Here is a 23,634-nt window from a genome sequence, read left to right as displayed (position 1 = left end):
TATATAGGATAGAAATGCAAATTTATGAAAAATACCATCTTCCTAAATGTATACATTCTATTATTTATTAAACATTTATCATGCTATTATATAAAATATCCATTGTTACTTAATCTGCATGTTATTCAAGTCGCTTGACAGGTCATCCCTACCAAACACAACAAAAAAAGACAGCACTTTCCCAATGAACATACGCTGTAAAATTACACATGGGACAGTGACTCCCAGCACCACAGATGAGATGCACTTGGTAGTGTGTGTTAACCCCTCTTCCAAAGTACTATGCATTTTAGCCCATGTGATTTTGTATTATATTTTGCAGTTTGTAACAGGTTAATAATATGTATATTATTATTAGAAATAAAAATAATAATATTAATACAATTTTAACATCAAAGCTTGAGCATTCAGTGTAACTAAAAGTTACCGGACATTAGAGGGTAATATGCTGCACAACATATGAGACAAAGTGGTCTATATAACAATCCAGTATGGGGGAAACCAAATGTGTCACAAGTGTGATGAAAGAGCTCAGACATAACGCAACAGATGTGAGCCAAAATCAAAAGGTGTGTCAAGTCCCTCTGCTACTCCGAGAATACAGTACGAGTCATTTGAAATCGATAGGCCACTCTGACAATCTGGTGTGAGGGACAGAAATGTACACCAGCCATCATATTGTTAAAGTAATTTACAACTGGCTTTTATTGGTATGTCCCTAACGATTACATTTCCCATTTGTAAAGACAACCATAAAAATGATAACAGTGTACTGCAATTGGAAAGTTTTAATTTGCTAAAAAAATATTGACAAATCATGTACGGAACCTGTGAGAAGGCAGATTGGAATCATTCATAAAATCTCCAGACTGTTCTCCACTCCTGTCTCTCATCCCGTGGTCTCTCTTCTAGCGAGCAGCACCCCACCCCACCAGAGTTGGAGTCAGTCCCAGTGGCATGAGTCTCTCTGTGGTTATCATACACCATCTAGTGGCTACAGCGGGTTAAAGGAGATGCAGCAGGCCACCTTGGCCAGCACCTCTCTGTCTTAAAGTGGCAGCGTGGAGAGGAGCTTCCATTCATGGAAAAGGAATGAACGGGGCTGGTGAGGATGCACTGCGGAGCTCAACATTACAGCCAGTTGCAGTATTATGTTCTGTGTTCTAGTTCTATGTTAGTCAAGTGACAGCTAAGAAAAATTGCAGATGATAGGGATGTGATGGTTGGAGTAGAAAACAATTGRTTGGGACATATTTGTATGCGTTATAATAGTAGTTATTCACAATTAGGAGAAAATAACAGTTCATCACATAAACAATTCAAAATTATATTTTTATTTGACAAAGTCGTACGTAACCTTTTACCTATAAGTAAACATATATGGTAAAATACATGTGCCATGCAAATTCATGGTCTGTTTTACTGAAAGTAGTTGATCAAATGTTCACATGCCATACGGCTAATGAGATTATACTGAATTCATACAGGACTAAAATACAGACATGAAAGGCATAATTTGTTGCTATAGAGGTACATATAGGCATATACATATACTCAGTGAGCATAACTCTCCTAACCCTCAGCCTAATCACTATGATGCTAATCTCAACATAGGTTTACACAATTATAGGTCACCATGAGTTGAAAGGAGTAAAGGTGATTGAGATAAAGTATTAGTTGAGGAGATGAATGTAAGGACTCAGTATAGCATAATGGTGTACGCAGAACGTTGCCTACAGGTTCAAGGGGAATGGTATAAACATGTCAGATGAATGTTATCTTTATCACTTTAGAGGTGTTGAGATATGAGATTCAGGTTGTCCAGTCTAGGTTGCTTTGAAACATGATGTGTGAATTGAATGTGATCTCTAAAAAGGATACAGAGAGAGGTATTGAGATTTGAGAATGTGGTTCGCGTTACAGAGATATGAAGCCATAAGAATGTGTGAAAGCAATGCCCTCGCCATCCCCTCATTTTACGAGCCGATTATCCAATTGAAAACTGATCCTTAGTTAACTCCCATTGTGTGCCTCTCTCAAAGAAGAAATGCACAGAATTGATCTCAGGTCACAAAAGTGGAGGCTGTGGAGTTTGAGTTACAGATGGGACCATTTTATTCACCACTGGTGGCAATTTACACACTGAAAAACAGAGCTCTTGCAGAGAGAACCTGTGAGCCAGAAGTGTTCCACCTGTTTCATAACCTTGTTGAAGCTGGAGCACCATTTTGTCTGACTTCCCTTCTCTGGAAGAAAATGTCTTGGTGTGACAATGTCAAACAGGGTATGTTTGACGATTCATCCCTGTACAGTAAGCATGTCATGGTAAAAGAGCCCCCACTTGTTGGATCTCCTAATGGATTGTGACTCCTGCTGTCAACGGCTCAGCTCTGTGCTCTCTCCCTGTAATTTCCACCCCATCTTCACTGTTATGGTGTGCTTTCAAAAACGTGTGTACAATAATTTAAGTCAAACCAGGAAGGGAAAAATCTATGTTGTTTGTAACAGCAACTTTATAGAGTTTATGGATGTACTTTTGTAGAACAGAAATACTTTTATAGGAGAACAGAAACCACTCTGATAACGCTACATCACAGTTCTTACATATAACAGCTACAGAGGATGCACTCTCTTCCAACAATATCATTTGAACACAAACATATTCACATTTTATGTCCACAGAAGGTGACATATTGGTCTATAGTTCAATTTTACATTATGGTTTTGCTCTACAGTTATAATCAATAGCCATGCCTGGGAATCAACCAGGACAACAAGGAGAGAGTGAAACCCTTCTCTCAGTGTGAAATAAAAAGGTGTCACAAGACACCTCATTGTATAGCAGAGAAAAAGAGAACTCAGTACTTAAAGCCCTTTTTTCAAAGGATTTATTTTAATCAGCCCGGAACCTCCATTCCATTTGTTCATCTGACTGGTGATGCAATCCCTGCAGTCCAAAGCCCTCCATTCATTAGATTGTTTTAATATGACTGAAAGCACTTGTGCAAATAAACAGTCAGTTACAGTGGATAGAAAGGAATCCCTGCGTCCAAGCATGAACCAACAGTGACTAATTCCAAGTTGTGCCTTTTATCTTTTTAATCCCATGCAATGCAGTTTGCAGGTCTTAGAAAAGACTTAGAAATGACATCTAATAGGCTTCAAATCAAGTACTAATTAAAACTGCATTAACCTTAATGAATCGGAAAAATTGAGACCCCAATTTATTGGTGTTTATACAAGAGCTGGCTTCAATAATAAGTGACGCAACCTGCTCTTTGGGATGAACTCCTCTTCCTAATGTGAACCTCCTGTGTGTGTGTGTGTGTGTGTGTGTGTGTGTGTGTGTGTGTGTGTGTGTGTGTGTGTGTGTGTGTGTGTGTGTGTGTGTGTGTGTGTGTGTGTGTGTGTGTGTGTATAGTGTGTTTGGCCCTCCTCATCATTACAAACCTTGTTAGAGGTTAAACTTAGCAACATTAAGACATCTTTAGAGTCAGGAAAACAGACGGAGCAGCATTGTGCCAATCAGCATCACAGGTGTTTATAATTGTCTGACTAATTGCTTCATTACTTATTTTAAGGCCTGAGCCCCGTCGAGCACCGTCTGTGGTTCCATCACYTCTGCATTTTGTGAAGCCCACTTCAGCTTCCACGGGAAGTCTCTCCAGAGTTTTAACATGTATCTGCTTGTTACATTGATTTCCCACGAGGACATCATTTATTTATTCGCTGATTCCAACTCAAACGCCTTTAATGGAAATTCCCATGGCGTTATATGAGCAAGGTGGTACGACAATGTGTTGTCGGCTATCTCATTAGTAACTGAGAGAAGAGAGTTGTAAAAAAGYCCACGTAAATTATGCCATTCAAGTCATTGTTTTAGCTCTATTGTTTAGGGTGCAGTGTCCTGGCGATGCTGAAGTCTAATATTGGCAGATGACTATGACTGCTGTGAGTTACAGCCTRAGTCTGTTGCTGAGGGGACCCAGAAGAGTTTCCACTGAGACCTGCCGTCCTAATAAATCAGGGACCACAAATGAGTGGAAGACCTGGGGAAAACAATATGGTTTTCTAGCACTGAGGCATCAGCATAAACCACCAGCTAACCAGGGATCTGATTTCAACCTAGGATATTATCACGGTCATGTCAAGATTTGTGTAAATGACAAAACAAAGACACTGATTTGTCCATTGCCGTCAAATGCTGCTATTTATGTATTTTAATRATTAGGAAGTATGAACAGAGCAGATGTCATCAATAGTACTGAGACATTTAACATTCCATATACAGGAAGTACAGTGAGAAATCCCATCTCCCAGACCAATAAGAAAACTCCCCAGGCGTAGGCGTATGGATACCCATGTGAAATGACTTGAAAAAGGACCCCTTCAACCTGAGCCACCTTTGCCCACCCACATAGGCAATGAGGCAGTTATGTATCCATCCTCATGTCTTCATGTGTGCAGACCAATTATCTCCGAATCATCTATGGATGTAACCTGTGACTTATGGCAGATGTATGCCCTTATGTATTTGTCTGCATTTCAGAGGGATTTTGAAGTGACGATGGGAATGTAAAAGCTATATTATACCCCCTCTCTGTTGAGTCCGTKTTTAACCAGCATGAAATGCTTGTGGTCAAACGTTATTCATTTTAAAATGTGTCTATGCTGGTTATCCCACTGAGATAAACATGTCCAATAATATTCACTTGAAGTTCAGTTCCATGCAATTACATACAGTAAGTCACAATCAGTGTTGGCTAACTATATATCTTGCAAATGATCAAATAATGAACTACTGTGGATATTGTATCTCATAAGCAGTTTGCATGTCCCTGTTACCATAATATTAGACCTATCGTACAACCATCCTTGTTCCTCTAAGGCCTCTTCTATGTTTAGGTTTGTATCAATAGTAATAGTCAGACAATAATAGCCTGTCACCTCTGTGACTTTTGCTCGAGAGATTCACCTGGAAGTCCCTGTCAAAAATAAATAAATACATACATTCATCAAGAACTGAAGGCAAAACCTGAACAGTTATAGGCTGCAGCGCACATATGGGCTCACAAAGTAACACAAGCATCTTCCATATTTACATCATCTTCGACATCCTCTAAATGTGTAATTTCCAGAGGAAAGAGTTAATTAAATTACAAAGCATTTAAAAGTAGAATATATATCTCTCCTCCTTGCCAGATGATGGTGGGCATGTCCAAACTTGATTCTCCCRGACAACACAGCTAACYGTTGTTATAGTCACTCAGGCATGCTGAAGCCTTTAGAGAATTCAGGAGTGTCTCATGTAATGTCAACATTCTAGCCAAAACATGCTATACATGATTTAAATCATGGATCAGATCATTACAATTCTTGTAACGTAGGGGATAATCGTCGTAGAGTCGTGAGGAAACATCAGACAGATTAAACGGAGGTAACATGAAGTGGAGCAAGAGGTTAGAAACAAGAAAAGTAGTTTGACTAAATATACTATATGGAATAATAATATGATCAGGTAGTCAAAGCATTGTCTATGTTGTTCCTTCAACCGTGGGTATTTCAAAAACAAGTGGCAAAATATGTCKTGTTCTTTGCAGCTCATGTGCAATAGACTTGGCATCAATGCAATAACTATGGGAAWTGATTTATTTTCTTAAAGCAATTAAATGCCCACTTGATCATTTCTCAGGGAAAATATMGGAARGTGGCAAACAAATTAAAAGAGCCCTCCATGACTAAACCTATCCTAGGATTGGGTTGAAACATCGCATTTACAGTACATGGAAGCCAAACCTTTTAATCTACATGGGGGGGATGCAGAAATGTGCATTCAATGTATGTATGCAGATGCTTATTCATTTCAATTTATGTAACCCCACTTACTCCCACAGTTCCATTAATGATGCTCGTTATCAGCTGTGTTTAAGAGGTAATGGACAATGTTGAATTTTGAGTGTTTACAGTGCTGGTGAAAAATCCTGCTTTGTAATGTATCGCCAGCGAGCAAGGAGATTAACAGTGTTTGTCATTCTTCCTGCAGCTGTATTATAATGCAAAACAAGGAGGGGAGACGGAAAAAAAAAGCTACGAGCGTACAACTTTGAAATGGTGACTTGGAATAGCTACCATGGTCAGAASAACTGGCATCCCCCTCCATCACCTAATCCACACCGCAATTCCTTATCTAATTAGAGGGAGGCTTTGCGCTAGCTAGGCTGCCACAAAAACACGGGAGGAGGATGGATTGTGAGAGAGGAGGAGGGAAAGAATGGAAAGAGGAGATGGGGGTGCAGTTGAGGAAGACATGGATGTGCCAAGGCCTTGCAAACCATCGCTGGGGACAAGCTCAGCGGCTGCTACGTTGACCTATCATTTTTACCATGAGAGATCATCATGATTGATCTCAACTAACTGCAACTTCCACTCAGTGGACAGCTGGTGGACATGAAACCTGTTTTCAATCAGCCTCTGTAGTGCCACCATGTAGTCTCTTGATACCAAATTGCCTGTACCATCTACTGCTATGGAGCTTATCATACACTGTACAAGTAAGTTTTACCAGATTTTAGTAGACAGCACAAACGTTATGGAAGGCAAAGGAAATAGACAACACAACAGTGCATATTCACCAAGCATTTGTATTACCCATCACTTACAGTGACGCAATAGATGCAAGATTGGAGGCCTATCAATCCAATAACTAACATGCAGTAGCTGATAACATGCAGTAATTAAAAGACAGTGTTGATGGAATAAAGCACATCTGGCCAAACAGGATTATTGAATAATCATAAATCACTTCACCAGGGCATAATCATATTTTGACCTACTTAGCTCTCGAGTCCTGTAACTTATGGGTACTTCATAAAGAAGAACTAATTTGTTATTTGAAATGTTTACATCATTAACATTTTGTATTTATTTATTTAATAATTTCATTTAACTAGGCAAGTCAGTTAAGAATAAATTCTTATTTACGATGACGGCCTAGCCCGGCCAAACCCTTCCCTAACCCGGACGACGCTGGGCCAATTGTGCGGGATCGAACCAGGGTCTGTGGGGACACCTCTAGCACTGCGATGCAGTGCCTTAGACCGCTGCACCACTCAGGAGCAAAGCCCATTATATCGATAACACCATATGTCTTGATCCTTTCGATTTAGATCAGTTTAAATTCATTCAATTGACTAGATTGAATCTTTAATCTATTTAAGGTTGAAAAGCACCTGAACAAGGGCAAAATAGGAGAAACATGCCTCCCCAATGATGCAACYACAAAACAACGGAAAATGAAARGACWGAATAAATCAATAAGCAGTGCAACGTTCTTGCATTTAGAGTTTTACATTGGATTTCTTTAGCAAAGAATACATMATATAAATAATAATAATGCATATTGATTTAAAATCCCACTGTGGCTCACCTTCATAGATTTTCTTATTTGAATAAGGTACATACAGTACATATAAMAGAAGAGGTAAATGGAAGGTCTAAGAAGCTATCCATATAGCTCTTTCATCCTTTCAGACMAATGTAACGCAAATACTATTAAACAGACTTTCTTGGCGTCAAAGTGCTTGTCTACTAAAAAAAGATCATACAGGGGCACAATGTCCAGAGTCAATGCAGCATAGGATGAGGTTTAGTACATTTTTATARAGAGAGGTATTTTATAGCCAAAATGTGTGGTCTAACGAAGAAGAGTCTAGATTATAAGGTTAACAGTCCATTGAGTCATTACAGCTTGGCCAACCTTACACACAATTCATCAGTGGCGTCAGTGGGGTCAGAAATGATTGATAAAGATGAGCAGAAATGACTGTATAAAATAAATAATTGAAATACTGAGCTACATTGTATGCAAAAATATTTGGGACATTATATTATTTTATACTGATGCAGAGAAAAAGATTTTTGTTCAACAAGTAATACAAAAAAAATCTCAAAACGGTAAGGGTTCAAATGATTGACATCCCTGTTTTCAATACCTTTCTCAATAACTCACCTTGTGAGGAAAACGGCTATAGTAATTAATGCAGTCTTTTGTTGATTGTAGTATTTACTGTAGTGTTTTTTTGTGGACTGTGGTATTCTGCAGTATTTACTGTAGTGTTATTGTAGACTGTAGTATACTGAGTATTTACTATATTGTGTTTTTGCGGATATTAATGTAGTATTTACTCTATATAGTGTTTTTGTTTTATTATCTTTGACATAGAGGTTGAGGATTTCTCCTTGAGGAAACCTACCGGGGGAATACTAGATCAAATGTTCCATAACCTGTAGGTAGGCAGGACTGGGGTCTGAACAGATAGTTCAGAGCTTCTGCTCTTTTCTATAACCTGTAGGGACACAATATATGGTCTATACCTGGCATGTAMGATTCTCACTTATGGGGGAGGGGAATGGGCAGGGTATATGCAAATGAAATACTGTAGTTWAAAAAAGTGTCGTGTTTTTGCGAACTGTATTGTTTTTGCGGACATTTGCTMTAGTATTTACTATACTATTCTACAGTATACTACAACATTCTATAGTAAGTACTACACATGTTAGTGGGACACTAGTGTGTAGTATAGTATAGTATTCTACAGCAGGGGTTCAATGTGTTCTCCACTCATAACACATTCATTTTAGAAAGAGGGTCAGTGCCGTTATCCTCACAAGGTGAGGTATTGAAAGATATTGAAAACAGGGGTGTCTTTCACTGCCTTTCATGTACAGTGCATTCAGAAAGTATRCAGAACCCTTGACTTTTTCCAAATTTWRTTGCGTTATAGCCTGACTATAGCCTGAATTGTTTTACCTCATCAATCTACACACAACATCCCATAACAACGAAGCGAAAACAGGGTTTTAGACATTTTTGCAAATGTATAAAAAAATYAACAGAAATACTTTATTCACATTAATATTCAGACCCTTTGCTATGAGACACGAAATTGAGCTCAGGTGCATCCTGTTCACACTGATCATCCTTGAGATGTTTCCACCTGTGGTAAATACAATTGATTGGACATGATTTGGAAAGGCACACACCTGTCTATCCAAGCCATGAGGTCGAAGGAATTGTCCGTAGAGCTCCAAGACAGGATTGTGTCGAGGCACAGATCTGGGAAAGGGTAAGAAGACAGTGGCCTCCATCATTCTTAAATGGAAAAAGTTTGGAACCACCAAGACTCTTCCTAGAGCTGGCCGCCCAGCCAAACTAAGCAATCGGGGGAGAAGGGCCTTGGTCAGGGAGGTGACCACAAAACCGATGGTAAATCTGACAGAGCTCCAGAGATCCTCTGTGTACATGAGAGAACCTTCCAGAAGGACAACCAATCTCTGCTGCACTCGACCAATCAGGCCTTTATGGTAGAGTGGCCAGAAGGAAGCCACTCCTCAGTAAAAGTCACATGACAGTCCACTTGGAGTTTGCCAAAAGGCACRTAAAGACTCTCTGAAACCAAGATTGAACTCTTTGGCCTGAATGCCAAGCGTCGCGTCTGGAGGAAACCTGGCACCATCCCTACGATGAAGCATGTTGATGGCAGCACCATGCTGTGGGGATGTTTTTCAGCAGCAGGGACTGGGAGACTAGTCAGGATCAAGGGAAAGATGAACGGAGCAAAGTACAGAGAGATCCTTGATGAAAACCTGCTCCAGAGTGCTCAGGACCTCAGACTGGGGAGAAGGTTCACCTCCCAATAGGACAAGGAGCGGCTTCGGGACAAGTCTCTGAAAATCATTGAGTGGCCCAGCTAGAGCCCAGACTTGAACCCGATCGAACATCTCTGGAGAGACCTGAAAATAGCTGTGCAACGACGCTCCCCATCCAACCTGACAGAAATTGAGAGGATCTGCAGAGAAGAATGGGAGAAACTCCCCAAATGCCAAGCTTGTAGCGTCATACACAAGAAGATTCGAGGCTGTAATCGCTGCCAAAGGTGCTTCAACAAAGTACTGAGTAAAGGGTCTGAATACTTACTGTAACATCATTTAAATGTTTATTTTAATAAATTCGCAAATATTTCTAAAAACCTGTTTTTAGGTTTAATCAATTTTAGAATAAGGCTGTAACGTAACAAAATGTGGAAAAAGTCAAGGGGTCTGAATACTTTCCGAATTCACTGTATTTCAAACGTGAGCTTGTCCAAGGTGTCGGACTCGACAACAGTTGCTATCCATTGGAGCGCTGAGATTGGTTGCCRAAAAATCTCTTTCTCTGAGCAATTGGCCCTTCGCAATGCACCTCCCCCAAATTTTGGGAAACCAATCGCAGTGCTCCAATGGATAGCAACTGTCGTCGAGTCCGACACTGCACTATCCCTTTAATATAAACTAGAAAMAATAGAGGTCCAAGAAGCAATCCCTGTGGAACACCACATTTGATCTCAAGCGCGGCGGAAGTTTACTCCTTTGACAGATTGCATTCTTCCTTTTAAATTGCTGGAGTACCACAGCAAGGACTGATCACTCACACTTATAGTTCTAAGCTTTTGTAATAGAATATTATAACCAATGGTATCAAATGCTTTGGCAATACTTTGTTACCAATGGCATTGTTAGTTATGCTGCCACTTACAGGAATTACATTGGACTTCCTCACGGGTTAGATCCAGTAAACTCCCTGGTGATAACTCCTTGCATTAACAATATAATACAGTACATTGAACCAGGAATACGATACTGTAGACAGTGCTTACCAAGGTCAAGGAAACTCCCAAGCGTAATTACTAATACCCCAAACACAAAGGCATTGTTATTGGACAAGTATAATGCCAGATATTACCAGAGCAACACTGCAGTCTATCAGGGAACAGCCTAGGAAGACATAGGGTGGGCATCAATTTAGCCTACTTATCTAAAGTCTCTAATTACTTGGTTTATTTGATAAACAGAACAAGAAGAATCCTTAAATGATTCTGCAAGATCCAAAGGGGATTAATTTCTCACTCCTTGAAAAAACAAATCTCGGGTAGAATCCCTTATTTCACTCTTTAATCACACATTAATTAGGAGCAATAGGGGCACCAGTTACACTTGGCATTTTGGAAGATTGGGGGAGAAAAAAAACTCCATTAGCCTCTCCAGAGGAAGAGGCAAACACATCAGGCTAAAACAAAGGCTCCACAATCATACAGAACAGCAGGAAGTGAGGGTTGGGGAAAAGAGGATCTGGGCTCATGAAAGTCCCACACAATGCTGATATTTCCTTAATGCAGAGCCACACTGGAAACCCACACTGGCACAGCCTAGAACACTGTTCTATTAAAAAATAATGAGCCCAGACTCCAGTGGATTATGAGCTGTCTAGACATTATTAAAATGGAYAAGGTACGGCATGTTTTCAAAAAATTTTACATGCCAATTTTCAACCGTCCACTAGGGGCAATGCATGTGCCTGTTACCATTCAGGYTGTTGGGGATGTGGTTGAGGATGGGCATAAACTGTGAACTACAGCTCTGAGTATCGCAGGTTCAATCCTTTGAGAAATCAATGAGAGAAGTGAAAAAAAWTCTTCCTTAGTTGTACATTTTCTCGATTTCTAAAGGCACAACCTAGATTCGAGCCAATGTCTTAAAGGGATAGTTCAACCAAATTACTAAATGACATTGGTTTCCTTACCCTGTAAGCAGTCTATGGTCATATGGGCATGCCTTGGTTTAGTTTCTCTGACACTGTTTCCATGACTTGAATGGGATTTGTGCCACAGGCTAAAACGTTAGCATGTGGAAACAGTGCCAGGGAAACTAAACCAAAGCATATATTGCTGTCATGTCTTGTCCATAGACTGCTTACAGGGAAAGGAAACCAATGGGGTCATTTTCTAATTTGGGTGAGCTATCCCTTTAGGTAGCTGAACATGTTATTGCTCCAACCTCGTAAAAAAACAACTTTATATCTAAGGAGTGCCCATGATTTGATGACATGCACATGCGTAGTTCGGTGTGACACGACAGTTAGACCCGATGACATGTTTCTGTGCATGACCTTAGCTAGCTAACATCGCCATGACATCGCCTACAAGCGTGATCGGGGATTTCTATTGGAGAAGCGGTTTGAAGATATCTTCATACTAAACSATCTTTGGGGATGCTTTCTCCCACCACCTGGCCAAGCTTCAAACTCTAGATGGCTTAGTGATGTCTGTTGWTGAATCTTTTAGTTCTTTTTCAAAATGAAAAATTGTAAGGAACAAAGCTAAAAACAAAGACTATTTAGTTTGTTTTGAAATCATTATGTTCTCGCTCCGTTTAATTTCTTCACCAGCTTAAATAAAGAGGTAGCTTTTCAAGCAATCTTGGCCTTGTTTGTTTAAGGTAATTACTACTTGTCCTCCCATCCTGCCAGCCCAGATGATGCATGAAAATTACCGTTCCCCCTACTTCAATCAACGCGGAGAAAAGAAAAAGGGAGAAAGGGGAACAGAAGAAAGCAGATGGGAGTGGGGTGTTGCTGAGAGAGGGAAACTCTGTGAGACACACACAGCTCCCTCCCTGCATGACAAGAAAGGGCACTGTCTCTGATTAATTAGCTGGAGTTGGTAATCAGTTTAATAAGTCTGAAGTTGATGGTYAGAGGTCCCCTTTGGCGGGGCCTGGCTAAGCTTAGCTCTGCGTTCGAGGCCCGCTCTTTCTTCCACAGAGTAAACACACGGTCTCTATTTACATAAAGAGTTGTTTCTTTTTTGTTGGGGCCTATTTTGCCAAAACAGCCTGAAAGCCTCACACCACTGCTTAAGTCACTTCCAAACAAGGAAAAGAGGGGAGTCTGGGACAAATTCATGAATTTTTCAACATATGAGAACTAATTAAATTGCAGCCTTTTGAAATAGGTATAGGGTGAAGACACCTCTGGTCACTGGTCCTACAAAGGAGGTATAATGCCTTTAAAGCTAATGTCAGCTTCTTGGTATTCAGTTCAGTCCTCTAACAACCCAAACACTAGAAAGGATCAGTCTTTTTCACTCATTCTGAATGGCAAATCTTATTAGAAGAGTTTTGCCAGCTGCACATTGTGGACAACATGACTTCAATGATCTGCCACAAAGCCTTACACTGCCATAAGCATTGCATTARACTTGATAGGACATACTAGGACGGCTCATTACACAAACATCATTCTTTCCATAAGTTAAACAGAACAGTGTATCTCAGCTGTCAGTCAATATCAATCCATGCAACAAAAAAAAAACATTTCCCATTTTCATAGAGGCGCTCGTTTGTACCCTCACCAATAAGTTAGCTGGAATTCTTGCTATTTTCAAAAGTACTTCCTTTAGCTAATGCATGTGTTAGTATCTGCACTCGCCATCATAGATGGGTGTGACGCGGGCATCAAACATGTTCASAAACTCTAAGACAAAACCAGGACAGCATTATCTCATCCTTTTGAAGATGATTCATCTTCTCTCGCTCTCTTTGTTTCTGCACTGCGTCTTCAAGCAGCAAACCCTGAAATGTCACAARAGCAAGAGAGATGGGATGCAGGTCTCTARACCATTTAAGGAACCAAAGGAAACATTTCTATAAATGTGATTAAAATGGCTTTAACACAACTTCTTCAAAATGAATGATATCTACTCAACATAACTTGAACTATTTTATCATCTAAATGTGGGTTATTGTCTTCATTTACAACTTCTCAGTACTGTACATTAACCCGACCAAGTTTACTATGCCAATGGCACTTGACATAAACATAAATCATGTTACATCCCACGTGGTCTTTTTTTTCCTTCCYTTGAATGTTTTGCATAAAAACATCCAAGAAAATCGAACAAAAAAGTTAAAGATATTACTTTTAGTACTGCGTTCTTTTGAAAAAAATAGCATTCTGTCATGGTACAGCAGTTGTTTCCAGACCAGACTCACAGGACTCAGCCTCTGATAAGGGACGGCCACATAACCCATGCAGTTAATGATAGTCCGTTGTTACAACACAAAGCCAGCCAAGTAGCTGATAGTACACAGAAATTATTTAAGCAGTGTTAAGTGGCCTATTGTCATTCAAATGATAAATCATGCTTGGCAGAGGTTTTTAGAATGGCTTTTACAAAGCTTTGCTATTGTTCGTGTCGACACAAGGTTTTAGAAAGTCAGAATTTAGGGAATACTTTGGAGCGTTTCGAGAAGTTACTTGGGGTTTGAAGATACATTTGTTCCYTGCTCATCAGGCCTTCACTAACAGTCAGAAGAGCCTTAAACCACAACCTTCTGCCTCGGCTATAACAGCAAGGAGAGGAGTGTCACAAAGCTGCAGACGAGACTGATAAATGGTTKAAAGAAGCACTACATTTTACACAAATGTATTTTCTCCAATCAGTTCAAGACTAGCAAAATATAAACATTTACTTGTGTGTACATTACATCAACCAACAGGACCCCCCCAAGCCATAAGACTGCTACAGCTAATCAAATGGCTACCCGGACTACCTGCATTGACCATTTTTTTACACTGCTGCTACTGTCTATTATCTATCCTGTTGCCCAGAAACATTACCCCTACCTACAATGAGCTCCAAAAGCAAATGTTTTYTTTTGGCTCTGTACACCAGCACTTTGAATTTGAAATTATACATTGACTATGAGGATAAAGTGAAGACTGTCACTTTAATTTGAGGGTATTTTCATCCATATTGGGTGAACCGAAATGACAACACTTTTTGTACATAGTGGATCAAAAGTATTGGGACAAATTCACTTCTATATGTGTATTAAAGTAGTAAAAAGTTAAGTATTTGGTCCCATATTCATTGCATGCAGTGACCACATCAAGCGTGGGACTCTACACATTTGTTGGATGAATTTGTTGTTTGTTTTGGTTCTGTTTCAGAAAAAAAAATCCCAATAGAAATGAATGGTAAATAATGTAATGTGTCATTCTGGAGTCACTTTTATTTTAAATAACAATAGAATGTTTCTAAACACTTCTACATTAATGTTGATGCTACCATGATCACGGATAATCCTGAATGAATCATGAATAATGATGAGTGAGAAAGTTACAGACGCACAAATATCATAACCCRCAAGACATGCTAACCTTTAACCATTACAATAACAGGGGAGGTTAGCATTTTTGGGGGGTATGATATTTGTGCGTCTGTAACTTTCTCACTCATCATTATTCACAATTCATTTTTTATCTTTAACTCTGCATTGTTAGAGAAGGACGCGTAAGTAAGCACTTCACTATTAGTCTACACCCTTTGTTTACAAAGCATGTGGCAAATAAAATTASATGTGATCAACTTTCAGGTGGGAATTTTTAAAATCCTTATTGGCGACAATGGGCTTCATCCAATGTTCGATTTTTTTATGAAACAGTGAAAGGCAATACATACATAACATTCATTCAGCAATGCTTGAACAACTGTGTTGTTTTCAATCAAGCATAGTTCTATAATAACCGACTTATTGTAGGTGGTTCTTTCTTTAGGAAGTTGATCGTGAATGGCCCAAAAGCCAGACTGTGCTCATTCATTGGACAAATCAAGGTAACGTTAATTGCATCACTTAAGTTCATTAAGTTCATCCCCMGAGGCGATTTCTGAGGCGATTTCATTTGTAAGACAAAGGAACACTTTTTGGTCTATCAGTACTGTATTGACCTCAAGGTTATGGTGAATCATTTGATGCCTGTTAACGCCCTGGCCTTAGTATTCTTTGTTTTCTTAATTATTTTGGTTAGTCAGGGTGTGACATGGGATGTATGTGGTTTTTGTAGTGTCTAGGGTGGTTGTAAGGTTTAGGGGTTTATTAGAGTAGTTGGGTTTATGTTTAGTATAGTAGTCTAGCTGTGTCTATGGTTGAGTGTAGGTATCTAGGAAAGTCTATGGTTGCCTGAATTGGGTCTCAATTAGAGACAGCTGGTTATTGTTGTCTCTGATTGGGAGCCATATTTAAGCAACCATAGCTTTAGCTGGTTGTGGGGAATTGTCTATGTTGAACGTTTGTAGCCTGTGTGTGTGTGTGTGTGTGTGTGTGTGTGGTGTGTGTGTGTGTGTGTGTGTGTGGTGTGTGTGTTGTTTGTGTGTGTGTGTGTGTGTGTGTGTGGTGTGGTGTGTGTGTGTGTTGTGTGTGTGTGCACTACGTTTTTAGCTTCACGGTCGTTTGTTGTTTTTGTATAGTTTGTAATAGTGTTTCGTTTCATGTTCATCTTCGTAGTAAAAATAAAAGAAGGTGGCTTATTTTCCACATGCTGCGTTTTGGTCCGTCTCTCCTCCACACGATCGTGACAGCTGCAGGTTTTGTTTTTACTGTAAGTGGCTGTTTCAAAGCAATTTATTTTACTCAGTAACTCTGCACCAATTTCCTGGATGCACCAAACTATATTTGGTGAGAGGTCTCTCTACTCTCCCATTTCTAATCACAACTTTTCACAATAAAAGTCCTGTTACATGTTCTTGGACTGCAGTTTTTGTAAAAGTGGCATATTTAAGAACACATTTTCAGTTAAGGTACTTAACAGAACAAATGAGTAAAACATTGCGTTGTATACTACTGACTGTAAAACAAAGCAAGCAGGGAGGTAGATAAATATATATATCATGTCTCCTTAACCAGGTATTGCTCTGATGTTGCTTAATATGTCATTACCTTTTTTGGGCATTGTTAAATAGTTCTTTAAAAGAAAAATGTAACATTAATTTAGTTAGTTAATAATTCATACAGTTAAAATGCAATATGCAGTTTGCTTAGTGAAGATGAATGCCTAATGACTGCATGCTCGGCATATTTGTTCTTGGGAACATTTTTTTCTATTTCCAGATAGTAATTTTTTTTTTTTTAATCAAAAGTTCATTTTCATTTAGACTTCTTTAAGATATGTAAAATTTTAATACATTATTTCAAATGACTTTGCAATTTGCAGCTCATATAATGTAATATAAGTAATCCGCATACACTGTTTTATTATTGTGGGATTGTATTTAAACAATCCTTTATCAGATTTGATAAATGTTATGTCTACTTGACCTCACTCCCATAGCTTCAAGCAAGTTGTAGTTTCAGAAAAATGAGGAGAGCKTTAAATTACAGCGAATCGAAGTATGATACAGTGGGAATATTTCTTGCTTGGTACTTGGCAGCTTGGGTCTTGGAATTTATCGTGGAGTTCCAAACTTCAATTAGTGAAAGAAATTTGAAATAACATACATTCATGATTTGTTGTGAAGCTTTGTGGTCACCCAAGAGGTCCTCTGTTCTTGTTCTGGATTTTATATGAAAACAGTCACATGAATCTCAGGTCCTCATTAACTACTTCATTTCCCTTCCACATCCATATTATATAGACCAGTGGCGTCAAACTKATTTTTCCCCGGGGGKCGCATTTTTTWWWATCAAACCACCCGCGTCCCGGCCCYTGGGCCATATGTTTGACAACCCTGATAAATCAAATCAAATCAAATGTATTTATATAGCCCTTCGTACATCAGCTGATATCTCAAAGTGCTGTACAGAAACCCAGCCTAAAACCCCAAACAGCAAGCAATGCAGGTGTKGAAGCACYGTGGCTAGGAAAAACTCCCTAGAAAGGCCAAAACCTAGGAAGAAACCTAGAGAGGAAACCTGATATAGACAATAGACACAGTAAGTGATAATATGGTCTATATAAACACTTACTAAGTCCATTGTCTTTCACCCTCTCTCTGATACAGCCTACAATGGATTTCAATTCCTTGAGAAGTCTCTTGATTCTTTGAAAGTAAGCTATTGATTGCTGCACATTGACGTTCAACACAGTTCTGAGATTACTATTCCCGTGCAGTGAAAGAGACATATAATAAGTCTTATTATAACATAGTAAAAAGGCTCATACATGCTTATACTGTAACACATTCTAAAGATTTATACCTACAMTCTTTAAGAAAGACCACTCCGTGGACTAAAAAAAGTAGGAACACCCAAACACTGTCAAACAAATCTTTTCAAAGGACATGGGYTTAATTTGGCTTGGAGATTAATCTATTTTGCTGTGATTAATTGTGACAGAACCATAATCATTTAATGATTGTTGCATTAGAATAAATGGCATGTATTTAGTGTTATAATTCTGCACATCTTGACAAACAAGACCCACTAAATAACCCTGTGGCCTTTTTCAAGAGTGATGATTACGCTAATTAAAACTGCATAACATCTGTGAGGGCTGTGGATGTGCCAGAATTAAACAGGTCATTAAATCAGCCGAGGAAAATGTCAACATCCACACCGCCTGTCGCTCTGAGGCTAGTTTACATTCATCACGAGAATGAATATGAAACACAACTGAACTCATTCAATAAGGAAGCATCAGCAGTGACACAAAATGCAAATTACATTTTATTTAGCTACAATTTGAAATAATACAATTCTATAACAAATGCACTGTATATCCAGCTATCCATGGATGTACGTGAGCCTATSAGAGATCCCTCTTCTAAGAGACCAGTCCATTGTGTGTCAGCTATTTTGAATATTTCCCTTATCTGTGGCATCTCAGTTGAGACATTGAGATATTTTCCTGGGGTCATATCCTGGAGCTTCTGGAGTTATGTCTCTTTTTATATTTGTTTGCTTTTAATCAAGTGATACCAGCTAGTCATCCTATTGATATGTTATTACAAGGTACATGGGTCCCTTTTCACGGTAGAACCGACACAACAATGCGCAACAACTTTTTTTCAACCATTTAATAGGATTGCTGTTGTTTTCATCCCACTGCTGAGAACAACCACTTTTCCCCCATAAAGTGTTTCAACATGTGCCCAAGGAGTTTGTCTATGCATTTCACAACAAATCAACGTAGGTCAGGGGCCAAGCCTGGCTTGCAGTAAAAACCCATTGAAAATGGCTCCTTAACATGGAGAGAAGGAAACAGGATTTTACTGCTGCTTAAAAAGCAGCTCCTCTTTGCTCAAGGCATTATGCAGTGTTCAAAGAGATTAATAAACTGAGATGCTATTGATACGGTGGCTGCACCGCTCTTGGCTGTATGCTGGCCATGTTCAATGAAAACCCTCGTCTTGCTAACATTTAAATGGCTCCTTCTTTATTTTTTATTTTTTACATATATCAAAAGCATATTCACAGATGCGTATTGCTTCTGGCCATTGTTCTGAGTCAATTGGTGCAACAGAATTATGCCAAGGACACAGAATGAGATGACATACATATAAAAGGGCCTTTCCAAGAGAAGGTAAACATAATCTGAGAACAGGTCGAATGGAATATCACCCCTGTGTAAAGCAGTTATTTTCTCTGAGAGTTGGGGGTCATGCAATGTTTATGAAATGAACTACAATAACCACACAGTGCCAGCAGGGCAAGTTGACTGTGACACCCATAGATATACCATGGTGACACCATTTAAATTACAGTAAGTTTTTTGAGTTATGATCATCAGGACAGTGTTTAGATGCCTGTCAGTCGTTCTTTATTGAATAACTATTCCTTTAAAAATATCAGTAAAAAAAAAAATAAAAAAAAGTGTCACATGCTTTGTAAACAACGTGTAAAGTAACAGTGAAATGATTACTTGCGGGCCGTTCTCAACAATGCCGAAAGAAAAAAGAGAAAAATAATAACACAAGGAATAAATACACAACGAGTAAAGATATCTTGGCTATATACACACGGTACCCGTACCAAGTCGATGTGCATGGGTACAAAGTAAACAGAAAAGGATGTCATGGCTTTAGAAGCTTCTGATAAGCTAATTGGCATAATTTGAGTCAATTGGAGGTGTACCTGTGGATGTTTTTCAAGGCCAACCTTCAAACTCAGTGCCTCTTTACTTGACATCATGGGAAAATCAAAAGAAATCAGCCAAGACKMCAGAAAAAATGTTAGACTTCCAAAAGTCTGGTTCATCCTTGGAAGTAATTTCCAAACGCCTGAAGGTACCACGCTCATCTGTACAAACAATAGTACGCAAATATAAATAATCATGATGGTTACAAAGGCGCTCTCCATCACTAGCTCAGGAAGGAGACGCGTTCTGTCTTAGAGATGAACGTACTTGTGGGCGAAAAGTGCAAATCAATCCCAGAACAACAGCAAAGGACATTGTGAAGATGCTGGAGGAGACAGGTACAAACGTATCTATATCCACAGTAAAACGAGTCCTATATAGACATAAGCCTGAAAGGCCACTCAGCAAGGAAGAAGCCACTGCTCCAAACGCGCCATAAAAAAGCCAGGCTACGGTTTGGCAACTGGCAACGGTTTGCAACTGCACATGGGGACAAGATCATACTTTTTGGAGAAATGTCTGATGAAACAAAAATAGAACTGTTTGGCCATAATGACCATTGCTATGTTTGGAGAAAAGGGGGATGCTTGCAAGCCGAAGAACACCATCCCAACCATGAAGCACGGGCGTAGCACTCATGATGTGGGGGTGCTTTGCTGCTGAGGGACTGGTGCACTTCACAAATGGATGGCACCATGAGGAATGAAAATGATGTGGATATATTGAAGAGACATCAGTCAGGAAGTTAAACGCTGGTTGCAAATGGGTTTCCAAAATGAAATGACTCCAAGCATACTTCCAAAGTGTGGCAAAGTGCTTAAGGACAACAAAGTCAAGGTATTGGAGTGGCCATCACAAGCCCTGACCTCAATCCTATGGAAAATTTGTGGCAGAACTGAAATAGCATGTGCGAGCAAGGAGGCCTTACAAACTGACTCAGTTACACCAGCCTCTGTCAGAAGGAATGGGCCAAAATTCACCAATTTATTGTGGGAAGCTTGTGAAGGCTACCAAAACGTTTGACTCAAGTTAACAATTTAAAAGAATCTGCTACAAATACTATATTTAGTGTGTGTAAACTTCTGACCACTGGAAATGTGATGAATGAAATAAATATTGTAATATATACATTTCTTCTCTACTATTATTTCTGACATTTACTACTCATTCTAAATTAATGAGTGTTGTTGTATCTAATCTTGATGTATGTTATGATCTAGTGGATTTATATGGTTATTATGTTCAGTTAATGTGTATATTTTATATATATCTGTATGTTTATTATGTTAGTGTTCATTATGTGTGTATTGTATATATTCTTGTCCGATTCTCATAGTATTATGTTGTCTATTGTCTTTACTCCCTTGCTCTCCTCTTTTTTTTCTGGCGTCTCTGTAGGCGGGCCCTTCATTTAAGCACACTCTTGTCTATTCTATCATTTACTCGTATTCTGTCGTGTCTATTCCTGTTGTACTCATCTGGACTCCTACTGCTCTCTCAGTCAGGCTCTTGTCATTGCTCTCACGCTCAGCGTCGTGTCTCGTCGTGGTCTTCTACACTGTCCAGTTATTCTGCATTAGTCGCATTGGCGCCCATGCCTTCGGCCAAGGGTCTCCCCCCGCGAATGCGCTGGCGCGGCAGGTGCGGTACACTGGGAGCTGATCACGTACCAGCTGCCGCGCTCTCCCCCTCTCTGGTGTTTTAGGGCACCAGGCTGCCCTTCATTACGCACACCTGTCACCATCATTAAGCGCATCTGCACTCATTGGACTCACCTGGACTTCTTCATGTTGTTGATTGCTCCCTCTATATCTGTCTGTTCCTCAGTTCTGTTTCCCYTGTCAGCATTATTGTCATGTCATTTTGGTTCCCCATCCAGATGCGTTTTTTGTTTTGTTTGATGTCCGTTTTCCATTAAATGTTCACTCCCTGTACTTGCTTCTCGTCTCCAGCGTCGGTCTTTACACATGTAGGGATAAAGTGACTAGGCAACAGTATAGAAAATAAACAGTAGCAGCAGTGTATGTGATGAGTCAAAAAAGTTAGTGAAAAAAGGGTCAATGCAGATATTCCGGGTAGCTATTGGTTAACTATTTATCTAATTATTTAGCAGTCTTATGGATTGGGGGTAGAAGCTGTTCAGGATCCCYTTGGTTCCAGACTTAGTGCATCAGTACCACTTGCCGTGCGCTAGAAGAGAGAACAGTCTATGACTAGGGTGGCTTTAGACTGACAATMTTTAGGGCCTTCCTCTAACACCYCCTGGTATAGAGATCCTGAATGACAGGGAGCTCAGCCCCAGTAATGTACTGGGCCGTACACATTACCTTCTGTTACACTTTGCGGCCGMKTGCCAAGTAGTTGCCATACCAAGTGGTGATGCAGTCAGTCAAGATGCTCTCAATGGTGCAGCTGTAGAACATTTAGAGGATCTCAGGGCCCATGCCGAATCTTTTCAGCCTTCGGAGGGGGAAGAGGCTTGTCGTGCGTTCTTCATGACTGTGTTGGTGGACCATGGTAATTCCTTAGTGATGTGGACACCAAGGAACTTGAAGCTCTCGACCCACTCCACAACAGCCCCGTCAATGTGGATGGGGGCATGCTCGGCCCTCCATTTCCTAAGGTCCGCGATCAGCTCCTTTTTCTTTCTGACGTTGAGGGAGACCACATTGCCAGGTCACCGACATCTACCCTATAGGCTGTCTCATCATCATCGGTGATCAGGCCAACCACTGTCGTGTCATCAACAAACTTAATGATGTTGGAGTTGTGCGCAGCCACGCAGTCGTGGGTGAGCAGGGAGTACAGGAGGYGACTAAGAATGGACACAAGGGGCCCCTGGGCTGAGGATCAGCGTGGCGGATATGTTGTTGCCTACACTCACCACCTGGGGGTGGCTCATCACGAATTCCATGATCCAGATGCAACGGAAGAGTTCAGTCCCAGGGTCCAGAGCTTAGTGATGAGCTTGGAGGGCARTAATACCAAATGAGCTACATGGGACACCATTTTTCAACAATAGATTTTGTTGATGGTGGTTGAAAATGCTGTCTCAGGCACCACTCCAGAATCTCCCATAAGTGTTCAATTGGTTTAAGATCTGGTGACTGAGATGGCCATGGTTAACATCATTTTCATGCTCATCAAAACATTGTGACCACTCGTGCCCTGTGGATGGGGGCATTGCCATCTTATGGGGTATAGCCATGGTAGCCAAATTAATGGCTTGCCCAGCATTTTTTATACATGACCCTAAGCATGATGGGATGTTATTTGCTTAATTAACTCAGGAACCACACCTGTGTGAAAGCACCGGCTTTCAATATACTCTCATTTACTCAAGTGTTTCCATTATTTTGGCAGTTCTTTCTCAGAAAATGTGCACCAACAAATAAATAAATCGTATCATGTAAAATTCTGAAAACTATTGCCAGTGACAGTAAGTTATACCCTTAACCTGGTTCTGCTTGTCAAAGTGTTATCTTTTTCTGTGGAATTCATTGTAGTTCTCAGCCCTTTTCAGATGTTCACAGTTTTAAGCCGCTTCGGTCAAGTAAACTTTTTATGCTGATGTTCTGCCTATTTTTCTTGCAGTGCTAGACMGATTCAGCATACACAGCAAGACTATGAGAATAGGATACAGCATTTGGGAGTGGGTGCAAAAATGTGTGAAGAGCAAACAACTGAGGTGMATTAATCCAGATTGCCTTGGAGCAAAGCAATCATTTTGCATTGTTAACAAAATAATATAGGTTTATGAATAATGGCAATTACCAGTCGTGCACTTTTTCCGCATGCAATTTGAAATTACAATAATTAATCGCAATCTGCATTGGGGGAAGCATTTGGGACAGACCAGTTGGAGAACAGGTCGTTGCAGAGCAAAACAAGATCACAGTGCAAAG

Source organism: Salvelinus sp. IW2-2015, linkage group LG18 (genome assembly GCF_002910315.2).
Source record: "Salvelinus sp. IW2-2015 linkage group LG18, ASM291031v2, whole genome shotgun sequence".
Lineage (NCBI taxonomy): Eukaryota > Metazoa > Chordata > Actinopteri > Salmoniformes > Salmonidae > Salvelinus > Salvelinus sp. IW2-2015.
Note: the sequence above shows the minus strand (reverse complement) of the source record.